The 26,442-nt window shown below is 48.1% G+C and overlaps 1 long non-coding RNA gene across 1 annotated transcript; it reads left to right on the top strand.

Annotated features, from left to right (window-relative positions):
- The first annotated feature begins 12,135 nt into the window (after positions 1–12,135).
- Positions 12,136–13,319, top strand: LOC138504865 (uncharacterized). Its single transcript, XR_011280022.1, has 2 exons — positions 12,136–12,660; positions 12,760–13,319. It is a non-coding gene; the product is annotated as an uncharacterized lncRNA (long non-coding RNA).
- The last annotated feature ends 13,123 nt before the right edge of the window (positions 13,320–26,442 follow it).

Here is a 26,442-nt window from a genome sequence, read left to right as displayed (position 1 = left end):
AATGAGACAGTTAAGTTTCTACACCAAACATTATGAAAAGGGAGATAAGGCAAATGCACTGATGGCAGCAAGGCTCCGGGGACAGAGGGTGGAGCGATGTGTAGAAAGGATTTCTAATGCACAGGGAACGGTGCAAGGGGCCACAGAGGATATTGTTCAGGTATTTGTGGTATTTTATGAAGAACTCTACAAGGTGGAAGGGGAGGTGGATGTCCTGGGGCTAGAGGGATAATTCGAGTGAGTGTTGTTCCCTTGGATGCTGGAGGAACAGGTGTCAGAGAGTGATGCTCTGATTAGACAGGAGGAGGCTTTGACAGGAGGTTATGACAGCCATTCGGAGGATGAAGACGGCAGGGCACCGTGGGAAGCTGGATGCACAGTGGGGTTCAATAAGACTTTGTGGCTAGCCTGGCTCTCCACATGCTGAAGTTGTACAATCACATTAAGGTCACGGGAGGGGCTCCCCGATCGTTTGGACAGGCGTTGATATTGGTTATTCCCAAGGAGGGGAAGGACCTGCGTTCATGTAAATCTTACCTCTCCATATCCCTTCTCAAAGTGGATGCTAAGATCTTCACTAGGTTGTTGACAACCAGATTTGACCACCTAATGCTCCGTTTGATTCACTCTGATCAGGTGGGATTTATTATGGGATGACAGGGGGCGGATACAGTGAGAAAAACTGTACACCTCATGGACTTTGCAATGAGGGAAATCCCACATTTCTCTCCATGGATTCTAAGAAGCTTTTCAACAGAGTGGACTGGGACTTTTTATACACAAATCAAAGGGGGGTCTCGGAGTCTCTCTACCAGCACAAACACAGCCCATTGACCTGTTCTTGGGTGGATGGCCCCTGGGAGAGTCTCAACCAAGCACAAACACTGCCCATTGACCTGTTCTTGGGTGGATGGCCCCTGGGAGAGTCTCAACCAAGTCTTTAGCTCACTGTCCCTTTCACAGAGGATAAATATCCAGGCACAACAGTCTTTGTCCTGCCCAGGTGCAGTCCAGAACTGAAATGCTAGGCAATTCTTCTCTGAACAAGAGTACCAACAGCAACCTCATTCATGTGTTTTAGCCTTGTTGGGCATCATCAGTGAGGTGGGGCTGTGCCTCTCTGAGAACAGTGAGCAAGGGGTTCACGTCTGGATTCCCCTGGTAACTTAGGGTGAGACTCAAAGTTGCTTAATATGCAAATCAAAAAGGGGTCTGGGAGTCCCTCTACCAGCACAAACACAGCCCATTGACCTGTTCTTGGGTGGATGGCCCCTGGGAGTGTCTGAAAAAAGTACTTAGCTCAATGTCCCTTTCACAGAGGAGCAATATCCCTGCATGTCAGTCTTTGTCCTGCCCAGGGGCAGTCCAGAACCGAAATGCTAGGCAATTCTTCTCTGAACAAGAGTACCATCAGCAACCCCATATACGTGTTTCAGCCTTGTTGGGTATCATCAGTGAGGTGGAGCTGTGCCTCTCTGAGAACAGTGAGCAAGGTGTTCACGTCTGGATTCCCCTGGTAACTTAGGGTGATACCCAAAGTTGCTTAATATGCAAATCAAAGAGGAGTCTGGGAGTAACTCTACAAGCACGAACACAGTCCAATGACCTGTTCTTGGGTGGAATGCCCCTGGGAGAGCCTCAAAAAAGTACTCAGCTCACTGTCCCTTTCACAGAGGAGAAATATCCCTGCATATCAGTCTTTGTCATGCCCAGGTGCAGTCCATCACTGAAATGCTAGGCGGTTCTTCTATGAACAAGAGTACCAACAGCAACCCCATACACGTGTTTCAGCCATGTTGGGCATCATCAGTGAGGAGGAGCTGTGCCCATCTGAAAACAGTGAGCAAGGGGCCCACGTCTGGATTCCACTGGTAACTTAGGGTGAGACCCAAAATTACTTAATATGAAAATCAAAGGGGGTCTGGGAGTCTCTCTACCAGCACGAACACAGCCCATTGATCTTTTCTTGGGTGGATGTTCTTCACTGATGATGCCCAACAAGGCTGAAACACGTGTATGGGGTTGCTGATGGTACTCTTGTTCAGAGGAGAATTGCCTAGCATTTCAGTACTGGACTGCCCTTGGGCATGACAAAGACTGATAAGCATGGATATTTCTTCTCTGTGAAAGGGGCAGTGAGCTAAGGACTTGGTTGAGACTCTCCCGGGGCCATCCACCCAAGAACAGGACAATGGGCTGTGTTTGTGCTGGTAGAGGGACTCCCAGAACCCCCTTTGTTTTGCCTATTAAGTCAATTTTGGTCTCACCGTAAATTACATGAGGAATCCAGGCGTGGACCCTTGCTCACTGTTCTCAGAGAGGCACAGCTCCACCTCACTGATGATGCCCAACAAGGCTCAAACATGTGTATGGAGTTGCTGTTGGTACTCTTGTTCAGAGGAGAATTACTAGCATTTTGGTGCTGGACTGCCCCTGAGCAGGACACAGACTGATATGTAGGGGTATTTCTTCTCTGTGAAAGGGACAGTGAGCTAAAGACTTGGTTGAGACTCTCCCAGGGGCCATCCACCCAAGAGCAGATCAATGGGCTTTATTCGTGCTGGTAGAGAGACTCCCAGAACCCTCTTTGTTTTGCATATTAAGTAACTTTGGGTCTCACCCTAGGTTACATGGGGAATCCAGACGTGGACCTCTTGCTCACTGTTCTCAGAGAGGCACAGCTACACCTCACTGATGATGCCCAACAAGGCTGAAACATGTGTATGGGATTGCTGTTGGTACTCTTGTTCAGAGGAGAATTGCCTAGCATTTCGATGCTGGAATGCCCCTGGGCAGGACAAAGACTGATATACAGGGATATTTCTTCTCTGTGAAAGGGACAGTGAGCTAAATCTTGGTTGAGACTCTCTCAGGGGCCATCCACCCAAGAACAGGTCAATGGGCTGTGTTCATGCTGGTAGAGAGACTCCCAAAACCCCCTTTGTTTTGCATATTAAATAACTTTGAGTCTCACCCTAAGTTACCAGGGGAATCCAGACGTGGACCCCTTGCTCATTGTTCTCAGAGAGGCACAGTTCTACCTCACTTATGATGCCCAACAAGGCTGAAACACGTGTATGGGGTTACTGTTGGTACTCTTGTTCAGAGGAGAATTGCCTAGCATTTCGATGCTGGACTGCCCCTGGGCAGGACAAAGACTGATATGCAGGGATATTTCTTCTCTGTGAAAGGGACAGTGAGCGAAAGACTTGGTTCAGACTCTCCCAGGGGCCATCCACCCAAGAACAGGTCAATGGGCTGTGTTCATGCTGGTATAGAGACTCGTACGACCCCCCTTGTTTGGCATATTAAGTAACTTTGGGTCTCACCCTAAGTTACCAGGGAATTCCAGATGTGTACCCCTTGCTCATTGTTCTCAGAGAGGCACAGCTCCACCTCACTGAAGATGCCCAAAAAGGCTGAAACACATGTTTATGGATTTGCTGTTGGTACTCTTGTTCAGAGGAGAATTTCATAGCATTTCGGTGCTGGACTGCCTCTGGGCAGGACAAAGACTGATATGCAGGGATATTTCTTCTCTGTGAAAGGGACAGTTAGCTAAAGACTTAGTTCAGACTCTTGCAGGGGCCATCCACCCAAGAACAGGTCAATGGGCCGTGTTCATGCTGGTAGAGAGATTCCTAGAACCCCCTTTGTTTTGCATATTAAGTAACTTTGGGTCTCACCCTAAGTTACCAGGGGAATCCAGACGTGGACCCCTTACTCATTGTTCTCAGAGAGGCACAGCTCCACCTCACTGATGATGCCCAACAAGGCTGAAATATGTGTATGGGTTTTCTGTTGGTACTCTTGTTCAGAGGAGAATTGCTTAGCATTGCGGTGCTGGACTGCCCCTGGGCAGGACAAAGACTGATAATCACGGATATTTCTTCTCTGTGAAAGGGACAGTGAGCTAAAGACTTGGTTGAGACTCTCCCAGAGACCATCCACCCAAGAACAGGTTGATGGGATGTGTTCGTGCTGGTGGAGAGACTCCCAGAACACCCTTTGTTTTGCTTTTTATACACAGTCTTACAAAAGTATAGTTTTGGACAAAATAAAACAACTCAATGGGTTAAGGGACTGCATGCAGATCCACAGGCATGAGTGGTAGTGAACGGGAAGTTCTTGAGAGAGTTTGGGTACAGAGAAGGACGAGGCAGGGATTTTTCCTTTCACCCTTACTGTTTGCTTTAGTGCTTGAGCCCCTTGCTGAAAAATTAAGAGGGATGCATCAAGTAGAGGGCATAAGGGTCGGTGATACAGAGTTCAAACTAGGGATGTATGTGGATGATACCCTTCTACATCTGTGTACCCCAAATAGTTCTTTCTCGACAGAGATGACAGTTATAGAAAAATATGGATACTTTTCTGGGTTTAGAGTGAAACAACAGAAATCAGTGCTTTTCCCTTTTGATGTGGATGGGCAGAGGCATACATTGACCCTCAGTACATTGGATTTAGAAGTACAGTTGGAAAAAGTCAGCTATTTGAGGGTTAATATCACGAGGTCCCTGGTTAAGTTGTGCAATACCAATTATCCTCCGCCACTGGGGAGACTGTATGGGAAATGACTGTCTGGAATGGACATACCGTCTCATGGATGGGTCCATTAAACGCCCTCAAAATGAATTTCCTCCCCAGAGTTTTATAACTGTTCCAGATGTTTCCCATCAGGGTGCAAGAAGGGATACTAAGGGAAGCCAAGGCTGCATGCTCTGGTTCCTCTTGCGGGGGGAAATCCCTTGGTGCCCTAAAACACCTTAGTGCTGCCCAAGGAGAAGGGAGGGGCGGGCTGCTGGACCTTGCCCTGTAATATAAGTTGTGTCAACTGAGAGTGCTGGTGTCACATCTGCGTGAGGACTCGGATAAGCAATAGGTTTATTTGGAGAATCGTCACCTACAGCCTGTGATGATTGGGCAATGGTTGTGGGTACCGTGTGAGAGGGTGATTAGAAGGATTAGGGAACATCTTATTATGAGAATGTGGTGGAACTTCTAGAGGCAGAGCCCATCGACAAAGTGGGTTACCACGTGGCCCTCACTGTTGAGTCATCTATGGGCTCCTTTTATAAGGACGATATCCCAGGCCCAGGGAGATATCAGACAGGGTTTGAGGGAGGGCTGGTTACAGTTGGACAGTAATGGGAAGATGGGAAATTCATTAGTATCCAGGAATTTTAGGACTCCTTGCAGTTGTGGAAACTATTCGTTTTCTTTTAAGTACAGTTGAAAGGGGTGTCGACAGCAGAGAAGTTGAGAGAGTCTATACAGAGAGAACTCAAACAAACTAAAAACATTCTAGACACTCATACTGTGATGAAGGGACTGATTTCACTATCATATGCATCATTGGCCAGAAGCTACTATGAGGAGCATAGAAGGGCTGCTTGCTAAATGTGAATTTGACATTGGGAGGAAATTGAACGAACAGTTGTGGGAAAACATTTTCAAGAGAGCATTCAAGACCTTCATAGCTTGCCAATATAAATTGCATGGAGTTAAATTGCTCCACCATTGGCAGCATGACACAGTACGGCTCTCAAAGATGTTCCCTTCATTGAGAGCATAGTGCTGGCATAATTGTGGGTACCAAGCTACTTACTGGCACATGTGGTGAGGCTCAGAAAGGTGCAGGTGTATTGGGCAGAGGTGTTGGGGTGGATTAAGGAGGTGGAGTGTGTGGATAGAAGCCTGGACCCCATGATGGAACTTTTCGACTTTGAGGGGGTTGAAGAGGGGTGGAGAGCTTTACCCCATATGGCACCGTTTCTTTGGTAGCGGCAAGGGCCTGCCTAGCGATGCATTGGAAAGCCGGATAATTGCCAGAGTGGAAAGAATGAAAAAGATAGCAGCAGCTCTACATGGGGGGAGCTCCGGTACAGAGGGTGGATCGTTATGTTTCCAGAGTAAAGTCATCCCTACACAATGAGGGGGAGTTTGAGACCACAATGAACCAAACCTAGAGAAAAGGGGAATGCCGGTTATGTGGCCCTTGGACTCGCTGGCACCTGGACGGGGTATTTTAGACTTGTAAAATGCAACCTGGATTGACGTCCTCAATGGAACTTATGTTTCCAACTTTGAGTATATTTTTTCCCTCAGGGCAGTGGTGCGGGGGAGGGGGGGTCATCGAGGATGGATAAGGTTTTTTTTGGTTCCCACTGTTGGAAGACGGTATGTTGTTATGCTCTTATCTGCGTCTAAAATCAATAAAAACCGAATAAGAAAAAAAGCAAAAGAATCAGAAAAGCTAGCCATTGCTTTCAGTAAGTGTTTTAGGGCCAGCTGGAATTCTGGTGGGAGAACTTCCTTACACAGAGCGGGCTGGCCCTTGGAAGGGGGCAATGTGAAACCATTAATCAACTGCAACATAATAAGAGTAATGATGTCATTCCACATTATGCTACTGTGACATATCACTAATAGTCATATCATTTTCATTTCATGTCACGTTTCCTCTAAAATTGATTTTACATACAGGTTTTGATAGCGCTATTGTATGCTTCTATGTACTCTATTAGCTAAATGTGCCTGTATATCATAGAACTTACCTGGTATCTGGGACTTGGCAGTATCTGTCAGTGTGAATGGATCTGGAAATAGCTCTCTTATTCTTCTCGTTCACATCTATTGGAAGGTTCCTCATTCCTACTGAGGGCTGTTGATACGCCGCCATGTGCCTCGGAGAACGGCATTTCAACGCGTATTTTTTTATAGATTGGTCAGATTAATTGTTCCCTCAAACAATGCAACAATTTACAAACTTTATTGTCCATAATGTGATAGCACAGTGGGTAGTGGCAATGGCACGCGACTCTATGTGAAACCAATTCACAACATGTGGAGTTCACTGACCACATCAGACAGTATCGAGAGAGCGAGGAAAACACCGTTCACATGGTAAGCAAGGTCTTTTACAACTATTTACAATTCTTAAGAAAACTTGGTATTTAGACTAACTTCGTTGCTTCGAACAGTCTTTAAGCTCAAAGTCCGCACAAGCAAACTTAGATACTAAACCAAACCGTACTGTTCCAAGGCAACATATGAGTTCATTTACATTGTCAAAATCCAGGAATCAGTTGTACATGAAGATAATACTGAACTATTGAAGTATAACAAATAAGGATGATTATGACTAGATTTTTTTGGAAAGTACCTTTGACCCAGAGATACAAATATAAACTAGATGCTCTTCACTCTTTCAGACCAAACCGGATGGAATTAATAATATTACCTACATCAAAGGAACCATCATATACATGAACAAGATTTGATATTTAGTTGTAAGTATCTAACTCAACATTGACTGTATAAACGTCAACATAAAACACTCTGTTCAAAATTGCCCATTTTTTTCTTTATTCCCACCTTTTTCCTCTCAGATCTTTCCATTTGCCTATCTACCTACAAATTCCTCCTGAAGAACCGCCATAAACCATGTGGCGGAGAAACACGTGTTGAGGATAATATTACCTAGTGAATGAGGATAATATTACCTAGTGAATTAAACTAGGGCTTCGCAATTTTCGAGCAACAACGTGAAGACAACATTGACTAAACTTTGAACCAATTCAAATTGAGGCCAATACTGCCTAGTGAATTAAACTAGGGCTTCGTAATTTTCTAGTGACAACGTGGGATACAGCAACTTAGTGAATTCAACTAAAAACTTAGAACCAATCTAAATTTTGAATTCTTTTGTCTCTCCATCAACCCAAATGTCGAGTGAATTATACTAAGGCTTCGCAACTTTCAAGTGACAACGTGGGACACAGCAACTTAGTGAACTCAACGAAAAACTTTAAACCAATTTAAATTTTGCATTTTTTTGTCTTCCCATCAACTTATATGTTATGTTCAAGATGTAAAAAGGCATCCCTATTTGTTTACAGCACAATAGAATTCTGAATAAAAATGACAAATGGAACCTAAAAACGAGAAAGTCTCTATATTATAACATTTAATTTTGGAGAAGCGCTAGAGGAGGGCTTCTCTTCGTTTTAGTTTTGTCCAAGCCCAGGTCAACCTCTGTGGCATCCCTCCATTTGCAGCATCTCTACTTTTTTTCATATTCAATTTAGCTACACTTCTCCATCAGAGCGCTAACACTGTTTCTAAGGTTGAAAAAGTCTTTCTCAATATATTCTGTCAGCAGTGGGCAGCTCTAAAAGGAGAAACTCAATAAGCGATATCATCAGTCAGGACACTATGATTAGGAACTATGAAAAACGAGAGGAAGAAGCGGAACTCATCTTTTCGGGATTATCAGAAAATCCAACAACCAAACCGGATAGCAATAATACATCATTAAGACAATTATTCTTAACCCAAGAAAAACTTCTCAAACAAGAACTTACTTGCTGGTGGGAAATCAAATCTTTAGACAAATACCTTCAGATAGGACGCATACCACGAGGACTAAGAGTCTGTATATTTCCTCCATTTGAAGACGACGATATAGAAGAGATCAAAGATTGGGAACAACTACTTACCACCACATCCAACGAAATGATACATAGATTAATCAAATATGCCAAAGTAAAACATATTCGGCTAATACAAGAAATCACCAAAGTGAAAGAAAATATTGAAAAACTAAATATTCCTGAGAAAACTTTTAAGAATTATGAAATTCTAGATGAAATCATAGATAAATACGCATCAGATATCAAGATTAAAAAACAGAGACAATTTTTGCGAGATGAACTAGACTATAAATTCAAAAGAGTCTATACATTCAATAAAAGACCTACAACAACATCAAGGGGCAGATCAGCATACATCAAGCTACAAAAAACAGCTACAACTCCTCTTTCCTCAGATACGGACACAGTGAGTGATAGTGAATTGGAAGAAAGAAGCGTACCTCCATCAATCTTGCCCACTGCATCTCAAATGACAATTCCCAACAGGAACAAAGAATCCCAATACAATTCATTTGGATCCTCTTCCTCTTTTTTAGAGGAATTTCAACAACAAAAATATATGAGGAATTATTCAGCACCAGGAAAAAGAAACCCTATTATGACTCTTCTACCAAAACCAAACGTGGCAAGAGAGGAGGAATCAAACGCAAACATAGAAGAAAAAACAAGAGTACAGACCAGATCTCAGACCCCATTACCCCAAAGGAAGACCTAGTCATCAACCTTTCAAGTTTGGAACTAACGACACCACTAATTCAAGCACTTAATAAAGGACTCACCTTTTGTCCAGGTCGTAATTATGATTATTTCAACACAGTAGTTGATCTCCACAGTTTTTGTAGAAAACTCAAACTAAAGAAATATTTTGCAAATATGGAAATCAAAAGACACACCACTGAAATAACACCAGTACCATCGGAATTAACAGTTAAGCATGTGGAACTCACAGTCGATCTTCTTAACATCAATGATGAGACAGATCCCTATACTAAGGAGAAGTTCATGGAAGAACAAAATATACCATTGGGATTAGCACAAGAAACCAAACTTAAAGAAAAATCCAAATTCACACCAATCTTACCTCCAGAAAATGTTATTGATACTTTCTGCAAAGTAGTTCAAAAAGAACTCAGAGACATCTACATCAACAATAAAATGAACCAACATGCAAAACTCAAGATAAGGAATAATCTCACACCCAACCAAAGTCAAGCATTAAATAATCTCAAGAACAATCCTGAGATTACCATAAAATCATCAGACAAAGGCGGAAACATTGTGCTACTCAACACAGAAGACTATATACACATGGCACTCACCCATCTAAAAGATCATAAATGTTATGAAAAAATCAAAGAAAACCCATTCATCAAAATCAGCGAACAATGGAAAACCATGAGCAGTCATTGGAAAGACTTGGAACTACTTAATGAAGATGAATACCGATATATGATCACAACTAATCCGATTACTCCAACAATATATTTTCTACCTAAGATTCATAAGAAATACATCAACCTACCAACAAGCAGACCAATCATTAATGGTATTGGATCAATCACAGAGCACATTTCAGAATATATAGATCATCAGCTTCAACCATTAGCAAATTCATTGGCATCATACATCAGAGACACCACGCACATTATCCAATTGATCGACAATATACCTTGGAATGACAACTATTGGCTAGTTACAATGGATGTAACAGCACTTTATACAAGCATCTTGCATGAAAAAGGACTTCTAACTACAGAATACTTCTTGAAAACACGATCTATATCTCTCAACGATCACAACAATATGATTTTAGAAATGTTGCAATTTACCCTTCAAAACAACATTTTCATCTTTAACAACACTCTCTATCGACAAATACAAGGCACAGCCATGGGAGCAAAATATGCGCCATCATATGCCAATCTCTACATGGGCCATTTTGAGATAGAATTTGCCTGGCAACATCAATCATTCACACACCTAAACAACATAATTTTTTGGGCCAGATACATTGATGACATCTTTTTGATTTGGAACGGACCATTAACAGCATTTAAAGATTATTTCAACTATCTAAATCACAACACCTATAATTTGAAACTAACCACAGAATACAGTCAAACTTCAATCAACTTTTTGGACATCACCTTCTATATCGATAACAATACCATCTGTACAACACTGTACACTAAACCTACATCTGTTAACAGTCTACTACATGCTTCAAGCAGCCACCCCAAACACATCGGGCCTCATTACGACCCAGGCGGTAAGTTACCGCCTGGGCCGTGACTTTACCACCATGGCGTAAACTACGTTTACGCCATGGTGGTTGGCGGACTTACCGCCCCATTCCGAGGTCGGCGGGGCGGTAAGTCCCCAATCCCCATTTACCCTTCCCCATTCCCATTTTTGCCCCATAGGGCATAATGGGAGTGGGGAAGGCGTTAATTACGCCACCGTAAATTACGGTGGCGTAATTAACTCCATGGTCCCTTAGCGCCATGGATTTTAACACCTGCTAAAAGCAGGTGTTAAAAGCGCCATGGCGCTAAGGGACCTCGTAGTTGGCGGTAAGGGGTCGGCGCAGCTAACGCTGGCGTTAACCCCTTACCGCCAGGGTCGTAATGAGGCCCATCATCTACAATATACCTTATGGTGAAATACTAAGGGTCAAAAGAAACTGTTCAAAAACTGATGATTTCAAACAGAAAGTAACATCCACAATGAGCAAATTCATCTCCAGAGGATACCCAAACAAACTTATCAAAAACAGCTATCAGAAATCTTCAACTAGGACCAGACAATCGTTGTTACAAGTAAGACCCAAAATCGACAAAACTGTGATCGATCCACACAGAACCATCAATTTTACCACGAACTATAGTTCTAACAATTCAATCATTCGGAAAATTCTTAGCAAATACTGGAACATCCTTAAATCAGATTCTGACCTTACACCAATCCTGGAAGTCAAACCTACCATCACTTTCAAGAAAGCAAGCAATCTCAAAAAAATGCTCAGTCCGTCACATTTTGAGTTGAAATATCCTGATGAAAAATCCACTATACAAACAATGTGGCTTCATAAACCTATCAAAGGCTATTACAAATGTGGTCAATGCTCCATGTGCCAATATGCAGAAAATGGTAAAACAACCGTCATCAAACCCAATGGCACCAACTTCACCATACAACAGCTGATCAATTGCAATAGTCAATTTGTTATATATATCATTCAGTGCGCATGCAAAAAATTATACATTGGGAGCACGATCAGAAAACTCAAGACAAGAATCAGTGAACATATCAGGGCTATTACCAACAGAGATACAAGATCACCAATAGCCAATCATTTCACAGAATCACATCATCCTTCTCAGATCAGTCAGATAAAATTCTACGGAATAGTAAAATTGAAACCGGCCCCAAGAGGAGGGAATCTACAATTAAGACTTCGACAACAAGAAGCAAGATGGATTTGTATGATGGACACTTGCCATACAGGTCTTAACACAGACCAGGAGATATGTCATTTTTTGTAAATCATAATAAGAGATATTTACCTCTATATTACTTTGTAAATTTTGCAACAAATATAAGGCTACAGGAACACTAGAATTGGATCGAGCAAATATGGCGCTCTTAAAAATATAAACAACCATTAGATACGTGCGCGTGACGTCATCACGTGATGCAACGTGCGAATGACGTCATTCCGCACGCGACACACGCATGACGTCACTCCGCACGCGACTCTATGTGAAACCCATTCACAACATGTGGAGTTCACTGACCACATCAGACAGTATCGAGAGAGCGAGGAAAACACCGTTCACATGGTAAGCAAGGTCTTTTACAACTATTTACAATTCTTAAGAAAACTTGGTATTTAGACTAACTTCGTTGCTTCGAACAGTCTTTAAGCTCAAAGTCCGCACAAGCAAACTTAGATACTAAACCAAACCGTACTGTTCCAAGGCAACATATGAGTTCATTTACATTGTCAAAATCCAGGAATCAGTTGTACATGAAGATAATACTGAACTATTGAAGTATAACAAATAAGGATGATTATGACTAGATTTTTTTGGAAAGTACCTTTGACCCAGAGATACAAATATAAACTAGATGCTCTTCACTCTTTCAGACCAAACCGGATGGAATTAATAATATTACCTACATCAAAGGAACCATCATATACATGAACAAGATTTGATATTTAGTTGTAAGTATCTAACTCAACATTGACTGTATAAACGTCAACATAAAACACTCTGTTCAAAATTGCCCATTTTTTTCTTTATTCCCACCTTTTTCCTCTCAGATCTTTCCATTTGCCTATCTACCTACAAATTCCTCCTGAAGAACCGCCATAAACCATGTGGCGGAGAAACACGTGTTGAGGATAATATTACCTAGTGAATGAGGATAATATTACCTAGTGAATTAAACTAGGGCTTCGCAATTTTCGAGCAACAACGTGAAGACAACATTGACTAAACTTTGAACCAATTCAAATTGAGGCCAATACTGCCTAGTGAATTAAACTAGGGCTTCGTAATTTTCTAGTGACAACGTGGGATACAGCAACTTAGTGAATTCAACTAAAAACTTAGAACCAATCTAAATTTTGAATTCTTTTGTCTCTCCATCAACCCAAATGTCGAGTGAATTATACTAAGGCTTCGCAACTTTCAAGTGACAACGTGGGACACAGCAACTTAGTGAACTCAACGAAAAACTTTAAACCAATTTAAATTTTGCATTCTTTTGTCTTCCCATCAACTTATATGTTATGTTCAAGATGTAAAAAGGAATCCCTATTTGTTTACAGCACAATAGAATTCTGAATAAAAATGACAAATGGAACCTAAAAACGAGAAAGTCTCTATATTATAACATTTAATTTTGGAGAAGCGCTAGAGGAGGGCTTCTCTTCGTTTTAGTTTTGTCCAAGCCCAGGTCAACCTCTGTGGCATCCCTCCATTTGCAGCATCTCTACTTTTTTTCATATTCAATTTAGCTACACTTCTCCATCAGAGCGCTAACACTGTTTCTAAGGTTGAAAAAGTCTTTCTCAGCAATAAAGAACTATTTGTCTGTTCTCTCTGGAGACCCTTTAAATGGGAGCTTCTGAATTCTGCCTTCTCTCTTGACTCCTGAAATAGCTATGTTCTATTGCAGAAGGGATCAAACATATTACATTCACCATGGTACTTCCACCAGTGGGACCAGTCCAGCCCAATCTGCTAAGCGAGGCCCCATCTGCCTAGAAACAGAAATAATCCAGACATGGTGTACCCTCCTTCCATGTTTTCCATCCATCTCTCTCCAGAAGGGGTGAGTGAAAGTTTCACTCGTGAAACGAAAAGTAGGTAAGTAGGTACATTCTTTATTTTAGATTAACAAGAATCTATAAAAGATCCAACACGTTCAACATATAGATCAATAAAACACAAAATTACATTTCATTATTGGTTTTCTTTCATATCAATTCAAGCTGAAATATTACAGTGATACATAAAATGTTTCAAACATTGTAGAGAGCTTAACGCAAAAACATGTGTGCTTTACCTACAGTCAATGTAAAAAAAGAAAAGGTTAGGAAACAAAGAATTAAAACGTCATAAAACCAGTAATATAAAAGCCCTTAGCTTAAAATCAACTAAGTTGTTTCAATCATTATTTCTAGATGCGTTTCCTTGCGTTTAGGCCCCTTTCTTGTATGTGTCAGGTAGTTCTTATATATAATGACAAATTCCAGGCTATAGTGGGTGTGGTACATTCAGCAAATAGTACAGAGCTGGCTTATGTTCCTAAAAAAGCCTCTGCCTATGAACAACGGTAGTAGGTATCTGTTCCTTTGCTCGCTATAGGCTGGACAAAAAAATAGAAAGTGAGCTAGATCCTCTAATCCGGCATCACACATGGGGCATTTTGCTTCGCTTTGATGGCCCAGTCTCTGACTACAGAGGTTGCCTAAATCCAAACCACCAAAACGTGCCCTTCTGATTGGAGCTCTAGGATATTTAGGGGCCAATTCATAGAATTCGGCGCACAAGTGGCGCACGCGGCTGGCGCACAGTGTGCGCGTGCGGTAGGCTGCGCCAGCCGCGTGCGCCGAAACACATTCAGGCGCACAGCGTATTCATGGATTCCAACATCCACAACCAGCCGTGGCGCAGAGTGGCGCAGCGACCCTGCAGCAGCGTCAGTTACGCCCCCAAGAACGCCCCTTGCGCAGGAAAAAGCCATCAAAATCCCCAATCCAGCGCAAAGGGCAGCAGCAAACGCAGTGCGGGGAGCGTGTATTTCAGGGGTGTGCGGGTGTCCCCACACGCGATAGGCCTGGGTACGTGTATTACAGGGGTGCGCGAGAAAATCTACACGCGATTGGCCTGGGTACGTGGATTTCAGGGGTGCGCGAGAAATTCTACACGCGATTAGCCTGGGTACGTGTATTACAGGGGTGCGCGAGAAAATCTACACGCGATTGGCCTGGGTACGTGGATTTCAGGGGTGCGCGAGAAAATCTACACGCGATTGGCCTGGGTACGTGGATTTCAGGGGTGCGCGAGAAATTCTACACGCGATTAGCCTGGGTACGTGTATTACAGGGGTGCGCGAGAAAATCTACACGCGATTGGCCTGGGTACGTGGATTTCAGGGGTGCGCGAGAAATTCTACACGCGATTGGCCTGGGTACGTGTATTACAGGGGTGCGCGAGAAATTCTACACGCGATTGGCCTGGGTACGTGGATTTCAGGGGTGCGCGAGAAATTCTACACGCGATTGGCCTGGGTACGTGGATTTCAGGGGTGCGCGAGAAATCCTACACGCGATTGGCCTGGGTACGTGGATTTCAGGGGTGCGCGAGAAATTCTACACGCGATTAGCCTGGGTACGTGTATTACAGGGGTGCGCGAGAAAATCTACACGCGATTGGCCTGGGTACGTGGATTTCAGGGGTGCGCGAGAAATTCTACACGCGATTAGCCTGGGTACGTGTATTACAGGGGTGCGCGAGAAATTCTACACGCGATTGGCCTGGGTACGTGGATTTCAGGGGTGCGCGAGAAATTCTACACGCGATTGGCCTGGGTACGTGGATTTCAGGGGTGCGCGAGAAATCCTACACGCGATTGGCCTGGGTACGTGGATTTCAGGGGTGCGCGAGAAATTCTACACGCGATTGTGCTGGGTACGTGGATTTCAGGGGTGCGCGAGAAATTCTACACGCGATTGGCCTGGGTACGTGGATTTCAGGGGTGCGCGAGAAAATCTACACGCGATTGGGCTGGGTACGTGGATTTCAGGGGTGCGCGAGAAAATCTACACGCGATTGGCCTGGGTACGTGGATTTCAGGGGTGCGCGAGAAAATCTACACGCGATTGGGCTGGGTACGTGGATTTCAGGGGTGTGCGAGAAATTCTACACGCGATTGGCCTGGGTACGTGGATTTCAGGGGTGCGCGAGAAATCCTACACGCGATTGGGCCTGTGCGAGTGGGGCAGTGTATTACGTAGGTGTGCGGGAAGTTGAAGAGGTGAATTGCCAGTGTGGGTCCTCCCAGGTCTCCCCTCTACCCCCTCCACGACCTCTGCAGGCAGCCCACACCACAGGGGACTACCCTGCACCCCTGGTCATGTCCCGCAGGCAGCCCATCCACCATGGGCATGCCCCCCAGCCAAGCCACATGTCCCCTTGCACCCCCACCCCCCAGCAGGCCCCCACTCATGTCCCCCTGCACCCCCACCCCCCAGCAGTGCAGGGGCAGCCTCCACCAGGCCCCCACCCATGTCTCCCACCACCCCCAGTCACCAGCCACCAGGGGCAGCCTCCACCAGGCCCCCACCCATGTCCGACTCATGTCTCCCAGCACCCCCACCCCCCAGCCACCAGGGCCAGCCTCCACCAGGCCCCCACACATCTCACAGCACCACCACCCCCCAGCCACCAGGGGCAGCCTCCACCAGGCCCCCACCCATGTCTGACTCATGTCTCCCACCACCCCCACCCCCCCAGCCACCAGGGGCACCCTCCACCAGGCCCCCACCCATGTCTCCCAGCACACCCACCCCCCAGCCACCAGGGGCAGCCTCCACCAGGCCCCCACCCATGTCCGACTCATGTCTCCCAGCACCCCCACCCCCCCAGCCACCAGGGGCAGCCTCCACCAGGCCCCCACCCATGTCTCCCAGCACCCCCACCCCCCAGCCACCAGGGGCAGCCTCCACCAGGCCCCCACCCATGTCTCCCAGCACCACCACCCCCCAGCCACCAGGGGCATCCTCCACCAGGCCCCCACCCATGTCTCCCAGCACCACCACCCCCCAGCCACCAGGGGCAGCCTCCACCAGGCCCCCACACATGTCTCCCACCACCCCCACCCCCCAGCCACCAGGGGCAGCCTCCACCAGGCCCCCACACATATGTCCCCCTGCACCCCCACCCCCTAGCATCCAGGGGCACCCTCCACCTGGCACCCACACATGTCTCCCACCACCCCCACCCCCCAGCCACCAGGGGCAGCCTCCACCAGGCCCCCACCCATGTCCAGGAACAGAGACTTCCATGCTGTCATGTGTGCAATCTGCACAGGGCTCCCCATGTCACATTCAAACACATGCAACAACCATGCGGTTCACACATTACAGGTCGCACATGCATTACCATGATGTCCCTGCACACATACATGCGTACATGGCCTATGTCACACATACAGGCAGGTATCAGACAACCAGCACACTGCAACATGCCCTGTCTCACACAGCAATGCTTGGCCACTTACCGCTCAACTCCAGACGGGTCTCCCTCTCAAGGACCTGGCCGTGGAGCGCTGGGTGTATGCGTTCCAGGACCCTCAACTGGATGGAACTCATGCGGCCCCGGCCCCCCTCCACAAGGCGCCGGGCCTTCATGAGGGTCCTTGACCTCAAGTCCTCCCAGCGCTTCTTGACCTTCTGGATGGTGCGGGTTGCCACCCCCTCCGCGTCCTCTCCCGTCCTTCCCTCTTGGCGCGGGACGATCCGAAGAGGGCATCATACTGCCCCAGGACTTGCTCCACCAGGACACCAACTTCGGTGGCAGTGAAGCTGGTGCCCCTCTGCCCCTCTGCCCCTCTGGCCGGGGGTTGCAACTGGTGTCAGATGTGGATGTGCTCCACATGGCAACCCCAGGGGCAGGAGTGGGTGACCAACTGGGTCCTGGGGCTGGGCTGTGGAGCGATGTCATTTGAGTCGGGACTCTTCTGTACCAGCAGGGGTGGACACAGCAACTGGACCCCTGCAGATGGCTGATGTGCAGGCACCAAATGGCAGGGCACGGTGGCAGCAGGCAGGCAGGCAGGCAGCAGCAGATGGCATGTGGGAGGCTGCTTGGGGCACTGGGGGCCAGTGAAGTGTCCTTCTGGGCAGGAGCGTGGTCTTCCGTGCGTTTTCGCGTGGCCAGCTTCATACGGAGTGATTAGGCACGTGAAAAATCTGCACGCTGCGTGTAATGCGCGTAAGCGCGCGTGAAAAACTGCACGTCCGCGTGTAATAGGAGGAAAGGGCCCATGCATAAGCGTGCGCGCGTGAAAAACTGCACGTCCGCGTGTAATGCGCGTAATCAAACGTGAAAAAGTGCACGTCCGCATGTGACTTGACGCGCGCGTGCGTTTTCCCTCAGCACGGGTTAAAGGTGAGCGGGCCCAGCAGTTCGCTGTACGTGCCTTTCGTGGAGACCGACGTGTGTTGCTGCTTCCAGTTGTTTCGCGCGCCATCTACTTCACAGCTCTCAAGGACGTATCTCTTCTTTTGGCGGGGGTATTGGCTACGCGTGTTTTTCTGCATCGCGCTAGTCAGACGGTGAGTCGCAAACGCTCCTTTTCCCACTGCGGGTGCCCCTGTGTATCGCACCCATTTTCGATGTCATCGTAGCCTGCGTGTCCCACGCGTACGCGTTATACGTGTTACTGGGTGCCACCGCGTACTGCGGGAGGTTTAATCCACGCACGTAGGCTGCAGGGTTGCGTGCACGGTTTTACTGCAGTTTTGGGGTGCCTGAGCGTTGCGTGACCCGTCAACACATCACCGGGGTCACATACAGCCTTGCAGGTGCAGGGGGGCTGTTAACATCTTGCTTCCCACCCCCTTCACCCCAATTGCCCAGGTCAATTGTGCTGTACACCTCCCATTGGCACCACTCCATCTGTGCCAGCACTATAACATCTGTGCCATGGTAGGGAGGCTACCAAAGGTGAGGGGCGCCTCAGCTGGGCGTCCTCCTCGTGGCGGGCGTGGTCGGGGACGTGGCCGTGGTGACCAGGGAGTAGGGGGACTCCAGGGTGTCCAGGGCAGCCACAGAGGGGGAAGAGGCAGGGGTGCGCCACTTGAGCACAATGTTGTGCCATGTGTCGGTGCAGCCATGCCACCACCCCCTGTGGTTCAGGGGGATGCAGCTCCTGCATCTGGCACTGGCACCCGTATGACCCGGCAGTCCGTTCCATCGACTGCCACGGGCCCAAGGGTAGCGGTAGCTGCAGGTGCAGTTGTGGACACCGCCACCCAGGCTCAGGGTCTGCCAGCGCAGGCTGCGTTGGCACTTGAAGAGCCCTTGGTAGATCTCCAACAGGCCAGGGGGGAAACCATTGGGGCAGGCCGGGCTGCTCAGACCAAGACACGTGTCCCTGGGGCAGTCATGTCATCTGCTGCCCCGAACAGCCGGGTGTTGGCAAGTGCAGGGGCAGATGCACCCAACAGCACCCCGGTTGTGAGTCTGCCAACCAGGACCGTTGCGGTCAATGACCCTGCCACAGCTGATGTTGCTGCGCAGGGTCCATTAGTGGGCACCCAGCTGCCACTGACACAAGTCAGGCCTTTGGTCATCCCTCCACCTGCCACTCCCTCGGCTCAATCCACCCAACCCACTGGCCATACTGGTCAGGGCGGCATTAGCCAGCCAGGGTCTGCGCCACAGTCCAAGAGGAGGAAGGTTGCATCTGCAGCACAGGCTGGGACCCCACACACAGCCACGACCTCCTGCACGTCGAGGAAGAAGCCTTTCTGTAAGCAGGAACTGGACTTCCTCGTGGACTACGTGCGGGGACACAGCCGTGACATGCTAGTGGGTGCCAATAGTCAGACTACGGCTGCCCAACGTGACACCCACTGGAAGCATGTGGCGGAACATGTCAGTTCATTCGGCCATGAGGTGCGCACGGCGCAGGAGTGCAAAAAGCGCTGGAATGACATCAAGCGCAGCACTAAGGCCAAGCGTGCCTCAAATTACAACTTGACTCTGGTGACTGGCGGTGGGCCTGCACCAGAGGAGGAAGAACTCACTCCGCATGAGGCTCTCGTTGCGGAGTTCATACCACCAGAATTGGTCGAAGGTGTGGGAGAGATGCTGGACTTTGATGCCCAGTCCAGTGAGTGTTGATGCGTAGTTGTTGAGGACGTGTGTGTTTCACATGTGGGATGTGTTGTGCATGATTGCTGCTACATGTGACCTGTACATGGTTCTGATGTGTAAGTAATGCAATGCCACCGTCATGCATGTCTCCTCTGCCTGCATGCGGGACTCCATGTGGCCATGCTCCCTTGCCCCTCCTCCGCCACTCTGCACCCCAGTTCCACCTTTGCACTGGTCTGCTACATTCTTGCCAATGTGTAGTTTCATGTTCATGTGTCCTGTGTAGATGCTAACTTCCAGCTTAGAAACTGCCAGACATATGCCGTGTGGTACAGCCTTAGTACTCGATGCAGGGCATCCCACTTGTACTGTGCATGGGTCAGATGTCCCGCAGGGACATGAGTGCCCATTCATGCTCCATGTGCATTGCACACATGCCCCTATGTGTCCTTGACTGGATGATCACTGTAATATGAGTCCTTGGTTACATACATTGCCTGCCATATTATCGGCCTCCCCATGTCAACTGTGGCTCAGTCCTGCGTTGCACACATGTTTAGGCTCTGACAATCTGTGTGGCTCACAGGCCTCAGCCTGTTCAATGGCCAATGACTCTGTCCAACTCCTGTCATGTCTTCTACACACGTGGCCGGCCTCCGTATCTTCCATCATGTGTCCTGCCCACTGTCCCAGCATCATTTGCAGTGTTGTAATTGAAATCACATTAAGCTGTTGATGCCAGTCAACACTGCTTGTCAATACACAGGTGTATGGTCAGCCTTTTGATACCATGCTAGGCATCCCTGCTTTGGTACTGGGGTGGAGGGGTGCTTGCCTTCTAGACATGGTACACATTGAATACACAATGCACGTGATGTCTGATTTTGACATTGCACTGCCTTCACATTTCCTGGCACACACCATGGAGTGCTTGTACATGTAGGTAGTGAGTGGCGTACACATTTTCTGCACTGCATAGACCCACTTCCATGCAAACTGCCACCTTTCAACAGGTCTGATCACAGAAGCTATTCTAAGTAGACCCAGCATGCATGCAAGGTCATATGTTGTGTGTCACATGTCTGCCAGATGCCTTTGCTGTCGGTGTGTGTGTGTGTGTTGTGTGCTTCTGACATGTGTACTGACCCTTTCCTCTCTATTTTTCAGGTGATGACGCAATGGATGCAGAGGATGGTGTTGTCATGCCAGACACAGGGTTGGTAAGACCACATCAACCCGGCACTAGTGGGGGTCGTGGGGTGGTAGGCCACGAAAACCCCCAAGTGCTGCAGTCCATCCTGTCTCTGGCTGTCTATGAGTCCAGCCTTGATGACGACTCTGACGTCCATGTTGAGTTGGATGACCATCAAGTCCATGTGTCAGGGGTGAGTGATTCTGATGTGGACACTCCTCTGTCTGCGACCCCTGCACTGAGGGATCATACAGTCTTGGTTCCTCCGCCCGTGGTGGATCGGGACGCAGGGTCACCCTCCACACCAGTCACTGATGTGCCTGGGACATCACGTCGACGGGGGCATGTAGTCGTGCAGCCGCAGGCGGTGCCAACACAGCGAGGACCCCCGGTCCTTGGGTCCCGCAGGGGTCAAGCCCGGCAACGCGGTCGCCGCGCGCAACCGCTGTATACTGAGTGGGAGCAAGACATGACTGCCAATTCAGAACGGCAGGGGGCAGCAATGGAGAACATCGCTGACAGCATGGAGCGTGTGGCCCGATCTGTGCTCCCCCCTGCTCGGCAGGTGCTACTCCAGCAGCAGGCGGCACGGTCCACGGCCCGCTCACTCAGGCTGGGCATGGCGGCCTCAGACAGGGCACGCCAGGCTGAAATGTCGTCTCTGCGTCAAGCAATTGCTGCTCACGCAGAGGCGCACATGGATGCCCTGAGGGAGGAGTATGCCTCCCTCAGATCCACTCTGGGTGTCCTTATGATGTCCCAGAGGCAGCGGGCAGAGGAGAGGTTTGCACAGCTTGAGCGCACCATCTCGGCTGAGCTACAGGCTTGCCGGGAGGTGCAGCGGTTGTCCAGCCAGGCCTTGCAGGAGGAACTCCGTGTTACACGTGCTACCTTGCAAGAGGAAGCACGTGTATCACGTGAGGTCCTGCATGCAGACCTATGTAACATCGCCACACAGAACCAGGCTCACCTGTCCGGCAGACTTGCTGCCGACGAGGGGCAAGCTGCGGCTAGGCGTGGCCAGGCTACTGTGCCACGTCCTCCTTTCCAGGATGAGCCAGACTCGGACGACCATCTATCTCCCACATAGGTCGTGCTGTGAAGGCGTTGAGCCCATGGAGGTATTTTTTTTTGGCTCAGCATCATCGCATGTGGATGTTGAGCAGCACCCTGTACCTCCCCCCTCCTGGGTGCCTCCCCTCCCCCCCGGGTCGTATGTGGCCATTTTTGATTTTTCTTTTAGTTTAGTTAGTTAAGTTTCTGTTTGATAGTTAGTTTAAATAGGTAATGTAGGTTTTCCTTAGTTAGTGCAATTAGTTAATAGTTGAGTTAGTTTAAAATTTGTAGTCTATTGTGCTTACATGTGACAGTGCGGTGCCTTGTGGTTTTTGAAGGCATCCACTGTCTGTTCCAGCTGGGCCCTTCATGGTTGTCTTGTGTATGTGTTTGCTGCTTGGGTTCCTTGACTCACATATGCCACTCCTGCCTCCCTTATCCATGGGCTCGCAAGGATGGTTCGGTGTAACAGAATTTTACACAAGGGCTTTGGACTGTCATATCTGTGGCATGTCTGGTGCTTTTTGACTTGTGTTGACACCCCTAGTGGGGATGATTTAGGTGTAATTGTCCACTGTTCAGCTTTTGCTAGATGGGGCGTGTCATGATTAATGTGGACATTGATTGCTATGCATTGTGTATTATGTTTCATATCTTTCCTGTACACGTGCTTGTTGCAAATCATGCTGTAGATAGTGTTCCACACTTTGGAGGTGAAAGACGGACTGATGGTGTGATTTGTGATGTGACTCTCTGACATGGTCAAGTAATGAGATGCCTGATGAGACACACACAGATCACTTTGATGCATTAATCATGTGTTTCATGCACTTTCTGCAGGGGGATGAGGCATCAGAGCACCTTTGCCAGCAGACATGGCCCATTGGACGACCTAATTCCTGACCCGTTTGTTGGTGCCCACATGCACATGTGTGCACAAGCAGAGCCACAGTGATTGCAGACCCACATCCTAGAACTGCTGACATGTTCCAAGCAACTCCAGGCAAGGTGAGCATCACAGGGGGGCCACGAGACAGCAAAGCTTGCACCAGGCGAGTTGCACGTGCAGGCTTAGTCACAGCACTGAGGGTGAGCTTAGACAAATATTGGTGTTGAAGCACAGAATGCAGCTCAGATGTGTTTGTGGACTGATGGCTGTTGATAGTAGGGTTGTCTGGGACACATGCGGGGGCAGTGGCACATACCCTGCGGTACACCAAGGTTCATTGAGGCACTTGTATCAACCATGTAGCCTTCCAAGACATGGAAAGGGGCAGCTCACAGGGACATACAGCAAGGGACATACTCGGGTGCAGTGCATGTCTATTCCACGTACTTCATGATAAATGCACTGGCAACTTTCTTTTGGTCATGGTGGTACGCAACTTGATCTGTAGTCATGGCTTGCCATATGGGTCTGTCTGCTTACCCAGGGAACATTGCATGTTGTGTGAATTGTGACACATTGGTGTTCCATTTGCCACGCACCCACCAGCGGCTGACTTACTGCATTGACTGTGAATGACCCGTCACAGGGTTGATATTATATATGGGTACGAAGCATGGAGCACAGATTTTCTGTTTGTAGAGGTGTATGTTGTTATGGGGCATGTTTTGTGTTGTGTTTCTGTGCAATTGGCATGTACTGGTTGCTGACTGTGTCTCTCTTTGCAGCATTGCAGTGCTCCTGTAACCGGACCTGAGAGTGCGCAGGCAGGAGGCCAGCACTCAAAACCAGAGCTAAGTGTCTTGTTGTATTTTCTTACAAACTGCCCTGCATAGGCTTGCTGGGGAGTGTACTGATGCATGGATGTATGTGTGGTCCTATTTGGTATGTTTTTTACCCTAATCACCCTTGATCCTATGCAATTTCGAAACCTGTACCCTCTACCCGGTGTTCCTGCTTCCCATGCCTATCCAAGCAATGTTCCCTGACCCTCTTTCCCCACTGGGGTTGCGGATGCCTGTGTAAGCCCCGAACTTGCAGGCGCCAAAACCCTAGAGGGGGTGGTTGGTTCGTACCACTCCTGAGCCTGGACTACAGAAGGCCATGACAATGATGTCCAAGTTTGTTTGTATTGTGCATGTGTTCATGCAGGTTGTACATTTTCGTGCATTCCCTGGTTTCATGTGTCATTCCTGCTCCCCTCACCTGCCACGCATTCCAGTCATCCAGTGTGTCTACACCTGTCCAGACTGCATATCCCTGAACCTCTTTCCCCACCAGGATCTCAGGGGCCTGTGTGAGTTTGACCTTGCAGGCACCCGGGACATGGTGTGGGTGGTTGTTTCATGAGACTCCAGCGCCTGTACAGGGGATCTGTGACAGTACACATCCATTCATGGTGCATCATCCTATGTCATGTACCACACATGTCTCACATCCAGTCGTGACATTGTTTTGCTGTGCTACCTTGGTTGTTGCATCATTGTGGTAGTACTTGGCCTTTGAGACGTACTGCTATGTCAAGTCATCTACTGGAGGGTGTTTGGGTTCCTTTTCATGCCTTGGATTATGTGATTTTGGAAATGAGTGTGGATTCTGAGGGTTCAGGCATCTCTTTACACACAAGGTGGGAGATGGACACGAAGGGTAAAGGTGATCCTGTGGCCAGGTGGGAATGAGGGTTGGAGGCTCCATGACCCAGGTGCAGTTGTTCAGTGGGTCATGGTCATTTGCGAGGGGGGGGGGGTTGTTGTTGATAGTTGCGTTGCCCTGCAGTGTGATGGGAACTCTGACATTGTAATGTTGTTGTCCTATGTACATGTTGTGTTCTGCTGATCAATGCCTGTTCATGTGTTGTGTTTTCCTTTCAGGTGCGAGGGGATAGTAGTGGTTTGACATGCTGGGGTGTACACATGGTGGATGTTCACATGTGATGTGTAGGGAACACTGATGGTCACTTGAGTGCACATGCATATGTGGAGTGCATGTCCTTGCAGAACCACACACTTGCACTCGGATGCACTCCATGTACTCCCACCCTTGCATATCCACGTGTACACTGTTTGCCTTCTGGTGGCCACTGTGTCCCGCCAGCACATGTTCTGTGACCGATTATGGTTCGAGTACATGCCTAATTTGATGTTTGATGTAGTCTGTCACTTAGATGTGATGCTCAGGGTGTGCATCACACGCAATGGCTGTTCACTGTGCTGTGCGCTGAGCAGTGTGATGCAGGAGTAGGACATTGCACACATGAGCTGCAGTGTTCATTTTGCAATGCATCATGTGCATATAGCCAGGCATTCATTGTGATGTTACGTCTACGACAGTTGTAATGCATTAGGAATCGACTTATTTTTGGTGGGACATTTTGTTGGTCTGTCATTTCATCGGATTCCGGGTCAGGCATCATTGTCCGATGCCACTGTACATTTAGGACATGGAAATGTGTACCTTATCGTTACTGGGTCGGTGTATGGGTATTGCTTGCCATGTCATGTTGATGTTTGGGAGGGTTTGACTGTCATGACAGTGATGGCCATGGCCTGTTTTGCAGGTGTGTGTGATGCACACCTTGCATGTCCAGGTCATCCGCTTCTCAGAGCAACTAGCTGGGGGTAGGTTTCTCTCCGCAGCAGGGCCCTCCCCCTCAAACCGACTTCCTGACTTGACCTTGAGGGGAACCATCTCCAGTTCAGGAAGCACCTCAAGACCTTCCTCTTTGCTTCTGCTTACTCTCTGCCTCTCCCTTGCAGAATTCTTCACTGGAACTGCACAGGAGCTGCAACTGGGCCACTCTCACCAACCTCGGTCCCTGGCCCAGCCACTGTCCACTTGCACTGCCACCCTGGCAACCCCTGCACTGCAGTACTGTCTCTCTATCCCTACAGCCCTCCCTTCCCAGCACTCGTCTGCACTTACCTTAGCAGTTGCCACCAGGCGACCTATGTATAATTGTTTGGCCTACTTCCCCTGTACTGGACTCCCCCCCCCCCCTTGCACTTTTCCCTTCCCCCTACCCCTGCACTTGCACAATCACAATGACACCTGGCCTAGTAGTACCATTCTCTGTGTTCCCTTGTTCCCCCCCCCTGCCTCATTGTGCCTTGTAATACTTGTGTATGGCTCATGTCATGTCACATGTCATATGTGTGCAATTTGGTTGCACAGGATAGCTTGTGTTTAAGTAGCTAGGGATGCAGACAATGTGGCACTTCCATGGCAACTATCTCAGGGTGGTAGGGTTGTGACAGTTGACTGTCACTTTGTCATCATCGATTGTCACCTGGTATGTGCCAGGCCTGTGTGCACTCCGCAGGGGTGGGAGTTTAGGTGAAAAATGTGGCCACCAGCTGGGTCCGGGCTACCTCGCCACGTGCCCTGTCCCCTCCCATGGGCAGCGCCTGTGCCTGTGGT

This window comes from Ambystoma mexicanum, chromosome 11 (genome assembly GCF_040938575.1).
Source record: "Ambystoma mexicanum isolate Mex_15411 chromosome 11, UKY_AmexF1_1, whole genome shotgun sequence".
NCBI lineage: Eukaryota > Metazoa > Chordata > Amphibia > Caudata > Ambystomatidae > Ambystoma > Ambystoma mexicanum.
This window is presented reverse-complemented; position numbering and strand designations above follow the sequence as displayed.